Source organism: Schistocerca americana, chromosome 5, assembly GCF_021461395.2.
Source record: "Schistocerca americana isolate TAMUIC-IGC-003095 chromosome 5, iqSchAmer2.1, whole genome shotgun sequence".
NCBI classification, from domain to species: domain Eukaryota; kingdom Metazoa; phylum Arthropoda; class Insecta; order Orthoptera; family Acrididae; genus Schistocerca; species Schistocerca americana.
Window position 1 is genome coordinate 118,021,471 of NC_060123.1, and position 8,876 is coordinate 118,030,346.

Here is an 8,876-nt window from a genome sequence, read left to right on the forward strand (position 1 = left end):
GTAGCACTATGCCTGGCAAACAGCAGCACCAAATATAAAAAATATAAAACTTATATCTATACATGACAAAGCTCAAGCAGAAAAGATATTACAGTAAAAACAACAATTCAGATGAGGGAAGTGTATATTCACATCTTAATGTCTATGTAAATTAAAGTGGTGCACCACAACAACTTATTATAAAAAAAATATTACCATGAACTTGAAAAGAAAATTATGTGTCCAGTTACTGTTACTAGTCCCTTCTTATTGTTCTTTCCTTTCCAAGTGCTCCTTTTTTTTAAAGAATGTGGATTACAAAATTATCATTTAATAGATCTGTTGACAGAAAGTGTTCACATTAGCAAATGCATCTAAGTTTATTTTATAAAACTAATGCTGTAACACAGCTGGAAAACAGGTATCAAATGAAATAAGCAATTACGCAAACCAAAGCATAAAAATATCATTCAATAGTCATGTGACATTTCATAAGTTAGTAGAAATTCTCTCAACTCTCGTAGAAAGACGCTTGTCGTAATCAGGTGTGCAGATGTAAAAATATTTCTCGTCATTTCATTAGGCATTTCAGTAAATATCATAAAGTACTAGTAATCATATGTTTTCAGGTAATGAGCGTGTAATATTTGCGATGCTTTCTACAAAGGAATGTCAATAGCAAGGTTAATGGAAGTAATGAGGGTGTCGCATTTGCAATATTGTCTCTAAAGGAATGTGAATGGCGAGGATAAAGGCCTACCTTTTCTTTTCTTTTTTTTTTTTTTTTTTTTTTTTTTTTTTTTTTTTTAAGAGAACAAACAATGTACTTACCTTGATATCATCATATATAAATATAGCAGTTCATGACAAATTTCCAAACTCCGCCATCTCTCTCCCCACATCCACCACTGCTGGCGGCTCACCTCCAACTGCGCAATGCTATGCGCTGTTCACAGCCAGCTGCCTAACACTACAATGGCGAGTATTACAACAATGCAAAGCAGCCACAGACTGCACACAGCACAGCCAGTGATTTTCACATTGAGCGCTACATAACGTTGCCAATAAGAAAACATAAACAGCCTACTTACATAGAGAAAACATAAACAGCCTACTTACAAGGTCTCCTTGCATCCATTGTCTGTAATAGTCCAATGCACTTTCCCCGCTTTTCATCCATGTTGGTTACATTACAATTCATTAAATTATATAAATTACACGTACTATGTAATTTACAACTACCTTTAGTGGAATCATACGTTTCAACTCTGAGTCTTGGTCATGATATTCTATTTCTCCGTATAAAACACATGAGTCACTTCCGTACGGCAGGCTATAATAACAAAAGTTAACTGCTTAATGTATGAAAAGTTATTCAGTTGTGAAAGATTATCAGTTAAGACAGGCTCCACCGATTCCGTTGATTTTTTTTTCTTTCTATCTTTTCGTTACTGTGGATGGTAATAGAACTTTTCGCATAAAAAAGAAAATAAAAAAGGAACTGCGTTCAGGTTGACATGTTTTCACAACAGAAATACAAGTTCGACATAAAACATGTCATTTCTGTTTGTAACTTCTTTGTAACGGTACACATTCCCTAGCTATTGCGTACGTGTGCCACACTCTTTGAGAGCGAACTTATTTGTAGACTGGTCACATTTTCACAGCGAACAAGTAGAGGAAATTGCCAATATTTGGACCATTTTCAAATCTTGCCAAGCAGTGGCGATAATTCTTGCAACATTTTTCTATATAGTACTGGTTTCCCTTTTCGAATATTCAGACGTTACTATTAATTATCTCGGTCAGATCATTGATATACAACATGAACAACTATGTCACCAACACAGTAACCTACAGCCTGCAGATTCAAAATCATTTGTCAATGATTCTACAACAACGACAAAATTTTACCTCTACATTACAAGGAACACTTGAGTCCATTCATAAATTTGGTATCATACTCCATGCCTCTGACATGGATAAAACTGTACACAGGAGCCATTCATGGCGGTGCACATCCATCAATGTGAAGACAGAAGAAACAACTGTCATCAAGTTTCGGGCCGGCCGGGGTGGACGAGCGGTTGTAGGTGCTACAGTCAGGAACCGCGCAACCGCTAAGGTCGTAGGTTCGAATCCTGCCTCGGGCAAAGATGTGTGTGATGTCCTTAGGTTGGTTAGGTTTAAGTAGTTGTAAGTTCCAGGGGACTGATGACCTCAGAAGTTAAGTCCCATAGGGCTCAGGGCCATTTGAACCATCAAGTTTCGGTTACAGCCATAGCGGTATTAGTCTAACGCTTTCTGAAGTCAATAGGTACTACATCCGCTTGTTTTCCCTTATCCAAGCCTTTCGGAAAGTCATATAAAAACATTGCCGATTGTGCGTCACGTCAATGACGTTCCAGCAATCCATTCTAGATGAAATTAGGAAGTAATTCAGTTTGCCGCAGTCTTTCTTTTTAGAGGTTCCATACCTCCTACGTATTGCATACGTGTGCCACACACTTGCAAAGCGATCTTCTTTGTAGAGTGAAGACATTTCTGTGCCTTTTCCATTTCACTTTACGCTTTAGTGCAAAACAGGTACCACTGACTTCAAGTGCAGTCGACAGTAAGGGTTATCTATCTGCAGGGGCAAAGATATAAAGTCCAAGAAGACGATAGCCCCACGTCCCCCCAATGATGTCATTGCCATCGTCATGTAATAAGCCACGCTTTCCTGCACCCTGACCTTCCCAACCTTCTCCCTTCCCCATCTCCATGACCTCCACTACCCCTCTATCCCAGTCCAGCTAATATCAGTGTAGCACTAAAACGAAACACTTAACCAAGAAGAAGCATTTTAGCAGTCATTAAAATGAATTTTCAAAGTAGCAGAAGAGCAACCTTTTTCTTTGTGTTCAAAAGTGTCTGAATGAACTGAATTATTTTTGGACCCTGTAAGTAAGTATTTGTCCTAAAAATAATGTAACTATACTATTTTGTAGTACTTCCACATTTTAAAAATGTCAGGAAACACACACACAGACGGAGAAAAAGAGAGGGAGGGAGGGGGAGAGAGAGAGAGAGAGAGAGAGAACCAATGTTTGTGTAGTGAACTTACTAATTGAACAGCGCTATTGAACAAGCACAGTTCAGAATCCATATATTGTCTAAGGAATAGCATAGCCTCATATTCATTATTTACTGTTTCTAAATTAAACTTCCTGGCAGATTAAAACTGTGTGCCCGACCGAGACTCGAACTCGGGACCTTTGCCTTTCGCAGGCAAGTGCTCTACCAACTGAGCTACCGAAGCACGACTCAGGCGCGGTGCTCACAGCTTTACTTCTGCTAGTATCTCGTCTCCTACCTTCCAAACTTTACAGAAGTTCTCCTGCGAGACTTGCAGAACTAGCACTCCTGAAAGAAAGGATACTGCGGAGACATGGCTTAGCCACAGCCTGGGGGATATTTCCAGAATGAGATTTTCACTCTGCAGCGGAGTGTGTGCTGATATGAAACTTCCTGGCAAATTAAAACTGTGTGCCCGACCGAGACTCGAACTCGGGACCTTTGCCTTACGCGGGCAAGTGCTCTACCAACTGAGCTACCGAAGCACGACTCACGCCCGGTGCTCACAGCTTTACTTCTGCCAGTATCTCGTCTCCTACCTTCCAAACTTTACAGAAGTTCTCCTGCAAAACTTGCAGAACTAGCACTCCTGAAAGAAAGGATACTGCGGAGACATGGCTTAGCCACAGCCTGGGGGATGTTTCCAGAATGAGATTTTCACTCTGCAGCGGAGTGTGCGCTGATATGAAACTTCCTGGCAGATTAAAACTTTGTGCCCGACCGAGACTCGAACTCGGGACCTGTGAGCACCGGGCGTGAGTCGTGCTTCGGTAGCTCAGTTGGTAGAGTACTTGCCCGCGAAAGGCAAAGGTCCCGAGTACGAGTCTCGGTCGGGCACACAGTTTTAATCTGCCAGGAAGTTTCACATCAGCGCACACTCCGCTGCAGAGTGAAAATCTCATTCTGTTTCTAAATTGTTCTGTGATGTTGTCAAATGTGAACATGTTTTTGCGAAGTATACATGTCTGCAAAAACATATCAGCAGTAGAAAAGATTTAACCGTCTATGTCAAGTGTCACAATGTTATATCACACAGAGTAGATATTTTACGCTTCTAAACTGTTCTGTCATGCTTTCCTAGTGTTTCTATGTTCTTTCCACATGTAAAATATCTGCAAAATACTTCAGCAACATTGAAAATACAATGTTTACGTCCAGTGTCACGTAGTTATTTCCCAAACACGCGCACAGACACACACGCACACACACACTCACACACACACACACACACACACACACACACACACACACACACATACATGCATCAATACAGTGTAGCCAAAAATAAACCACCCATCTAAACAAAATTTAGAATAAGTGAAAGATAGTTTGATGAGTTGCTGTTGTAATATTGCTTTTAAACTACATACACTGAAATACACAAGGAAAGCTTTTTCTGTTTTTCATCACAACACGATGAAAACTATGCTGGAACAATACGAAGATGGGTAATGGCCAAAGACGATTTCGCAACGAGACGCAGATGAAATTCAGCGCTTCACGAATACAGTCTTTGATACCAAAACAAAATCATGTATCAAAATAAGTAACGACCTGTCGTACAAAGATACACATACACTCTCACACGTTGCTTATTATAGTATGAGTGCACAGTTACTGATCTCTGAACACGAACTAAATTTTACATTTTGCAGCAAAGTATTTCTTCAAATTTTGAACACAAAACACACATGGCAGTTATGATAAAAACTATAATTTAAGAAATACTCGTTCGTAACCGATGTTTCACTGTTGTAGCACACTTCACAAGCAGAATGGGCCCTCAAGTTATCCACATTAAATTTTCTTTAGTACTTATAAGAATGCGTAAGGGTGACTTACTGGCGCTACTGATATGAATTCTATGTAGCTGTGTGTCTGTTTGTTGTAATTAGCTCAAGTAGTTTTGATGTGGACATACTGCATGACACACCTTTTACATAATTACACGAATAAATATCTTTCTATATGGGGCAATTTAATCTGACTCGTGCTGTACTATTGATCATGGCGCAGATGGCTGCTTTGGGGCTGCAATGTGATTCCATTTTAATTTCAGCTGAAATATTTCACTGTGATTCAGTGTTTCGTTTAAGTACCATATTGACGTTGGATGGACAGAGGAGAGGAATGGATAGAGGAGGGTGGAGGGGAAATGCAGTAGGCCAGGGGTTGTATCTTGTTACCTGATGATGGTGATATCTTTGTAAGCCGACGGTGGGCAGGAGGGGGGAGGGGGAATTACTGCAGTCTAGGTTTGTGACGTCGCTGTCCATAGATATAGGCAGCCAAGACTAGTACCTGCAACTGAAGTCGGAGACATCTCAAAGTTCAATAGCGAATTTATTTGTAGAATGAGTCAGGATCAGCATGATATACTATCAGATTATATGTTCTGCTTTCAGAGTATGTCCTGAGGATCTACACGGATGTAAACGCTATTCTACAGTTAAGTTAATATCCACGCAGATTTGGAGGAAGTATGAGGAAATAATACACCATCATGTGAAGGTTTGATCAAACAGGTTTGAATTACGAAGAACGAAGTGAGGCATTAGTGTTCGATGCCTAACGTATTAAAATCAAGGTGAAAGTTTAAAATGTGCAAATTAATGACAGATCAGTTTTCAACATCAGGTAACACATGTAGAAAACGACAAAGGTTCCGTGACTGCTCAATCCCACTCAAAAGTGCCTCCACAACAGAAAAAGCAGTGCAATTTTTGCAGCTGTGTCAGGTCAATTAAGGTAATTTCTTTAGCCGCATAGTTAGCACGCACGATTTTAGGATGTATCATCTTAACTTTAACACACAGGAGCAAAGCAAGTGGTGGAAACCACACTCAAAAACAGCAAAGCCTCAACCATTGTTGGACAAGGTGATGTTCACAGTTTTTTGGGACTGCCAGTGTGTGACACTAACTCGTTTGGCCGATAAGAATCACACCGTCACAGGGATGCACTACCGAAATTAGCTGACGAGGTTACGGCAGCTGTCCAGCAGAAACGGCGCCGTAATTTGTGCTAGGGGTTGGCTTTTCTCCATGACAATGACACACCTCATTGTAAACACGACAGTCGCTTGTGTTTCTCTTTGTACGTGCATGGTATTCAGTGAGTTCTTAAGTTTCTGGACAATTGAAACTATTGCTTTGGAAGCAATTCCATACCGTCGATTGTGTGAATTTCGTTCTCGAACGTTTCCAGATCGGTCATAATGCTGACTTTTACGAAAAAAATTTTTCGTTTTTTTTTTCCTTCGTTGGGGAAAATGTGTCTCACTGAAAAGTGAATATGTAGAGAAGGACTAACACCTTACAAAGTTTCTTAGCCGCAGAATGATTCTTTCAAGGGCAAAATTATAACTTTATATGTACCCTATTACGTTATTACTTTCCCGAGCCAGTTTTATAAATACGGCCATGTCACTCCCCAATAAGGAAAATGACAGTAATAATGGTATCCGTATCAAAAAGCATGATCATAACTATTGCCGACACATCTGTCGACAAATATCATACAAACACGAGTCACGAATTCTGTTGAATACTGCTCAGCAGAGTTTTGATGGCATTCGTTAAACACGTTATTTCACTACAGCAAAACTCTCTCAGGCCAGCAGTGCTGTAAACGAGAAGGGAAAATGTAGCGTGTTACTGCCGCCATAAATCACCCAATAAATCAGAAAACGATAAAACCTAAGGCGATTTCTCCTTACTCTCCATTCCCCCCATCCCGTGTTGGAAGGTAACCACCCCGTATTTATAGATACGCCTTAGTAGCCGTAAGAGAAAATCCTTTATATCGAGTCTACTGCAATGAAAGAAGCCTATCAATGTATTTTATTTCACGTAACAATCTCATGGACACATTACCAATATATTTGGTGCGCGTACCACTTAGCCATAAATCTTTCTATATGTGCCAGATTCAACCTCTTATTTCAGTATTAGTGCTTAGTTTTCTTCTATTTGGCTGAATTATGTGTTGTGTCGATCAAAAGATACTGATGACGTGGAGCTTCAAGGGGAAGTGCCGGATCTTCATGCCAAGTCCTGAGGATTAGTTTTATTAATTTTCTGTATATTGACGATACTGAGTGGTTAGCAATCCATTTGACTGTCACTCGGCATGCATGATAACAAAGAAGTAGCTCTAAAGGACTGAAGTTCTACCTGGCAACGGCATTTGTCGAGTGTGATTGTCCTCGTAAGTTAAGAATGTGAATGCAGGAGGTTGTGTATGCTGACACACAAGATCACACACATGCACACACGTGGAAGTAATTGTCTAAATGTTAACACTTTCGTAGTTTGACTTTTCTGCTATTTATTTTAGTCACTATTGCAATATCATGTCCAATTATTTTCAGGTGATTCATTACCGTCCTATTACCTTAGCAAAGATCCGAACATACGGAATAGGTATCAGGTATTAGAGTGGCTCGAAAACTCTAAATAATGGAACCCAGTACGTTGTCCTGGGTGGTATCTATCAGTCGGAAACAAAACTATCGTCAAGAGCGCTCCAGCAAAGTTTGATAGGATATTTTCCGTTCTCTGAATAGGAGACTTTTGTTTAGATATTTCTCGAAATATCTCCTCAAAGCCTCCTGTTTTCTGCTGTAACATTCTGGGCTACGCACTTCTTCCTTACGTTCCTGACTACATCGTCGCACATACGGAGCTAGAAAAACTTTCTCAGATGTTCGTATGAAACACATCAATCTATAACCAGATGCACAAAGGGCTCAATTATCCAGGTAGCGTGATACCATGAGTATTATGTTCTGGGCGTCTGACCACGATCTAGGGAGGACTCCAGGAAAATCCACTATAAAGACAACTTGCTGGGGTCCATCTTTACCAGGCGCATACACCAGAAACTGATGATGTTTTAAAAACTTCCTTGTATAAATGCTGATGATAAAGCATTCACCGCCCCCATCTCGCATTGCGAGTAATTTGCATACAGACTCATTTTATTATTTGGTTCCCGGTAAAATAGTATTCACTGGTGCTGCTGCCTACCACAGAAGAGGCCTCGCCCCCATGTATAGCGGCTATCTCCTGCTGTCACTTCCTCACAGGGACCTTCACACCTTCCTTCCATTTTGGTAGTTCCTGTGGGAGCATAGGCTGAAACTGACCTAATTCGGATTTAATTCTTTCGCTATTGTCTTTACGATTCGTTATAACATCCACATTTCCGATCTGTACGACTAGTCGTAATTCATTGTTTAAGGGCGCGTTAACCTGAGGATCTTACAGGTACAGCCAGTTGAAGAATACATTATTGATGTCATTACTTTAGCTGTAGCCAGCTAACTAATCCTCTATTGATCTGTGTAGCGTAAGAAGCTAGCTCATGAACAGTATTTTGCAATTCCAATTGATTCTCATTTAATTCGTTTACTACTGATAATAATTGTATTACCGATTCCGGAAAACTTTGCACACTATTTTTAAATTAACTAATTGGATCGTTACACTTATTAACTTTGTATTTATCTGCTGAGTTGAACAGATTGTTCGTTTGTCAATCGGTCGAAATCTTCACTTATTCGCTGTAAGATACTAGTGATAATTTGCACTGTTGTTCGTTTGCGAAATATTCCAACTTTCCATCCATCCTTGTTGTTTGTTTAATCGAATGGTGGACAAAATTTTCATTCATCTTAGCCACCTGTTTCTTCGTGAGGTCGACAAAGTTTTCATACTTCTATCTCTTCCATCGCCACGTGGAGAAAATTTTCATTCACGTTAGCTGTCTGTTCTTTC

At 40.0% G+C, this 8,876-nt stretch overlaps 1 non-coding gene across 1 annotated transcript; it reads right to left on the reverse strand.

Moving 5' to 3' along the window:
• Positions 1–3,507: 3,507 nt before the first annotated feature.
• On the reverse strand, positions 3,508–3,582 carry Trnat-cgu. Its single transcript has one exon. It is a non-coding gene; the product is annotated as a tRNA-Thr (tRNA).
• Positions 3,583–8,876: the final 5,294 nt, after the last annotated feature.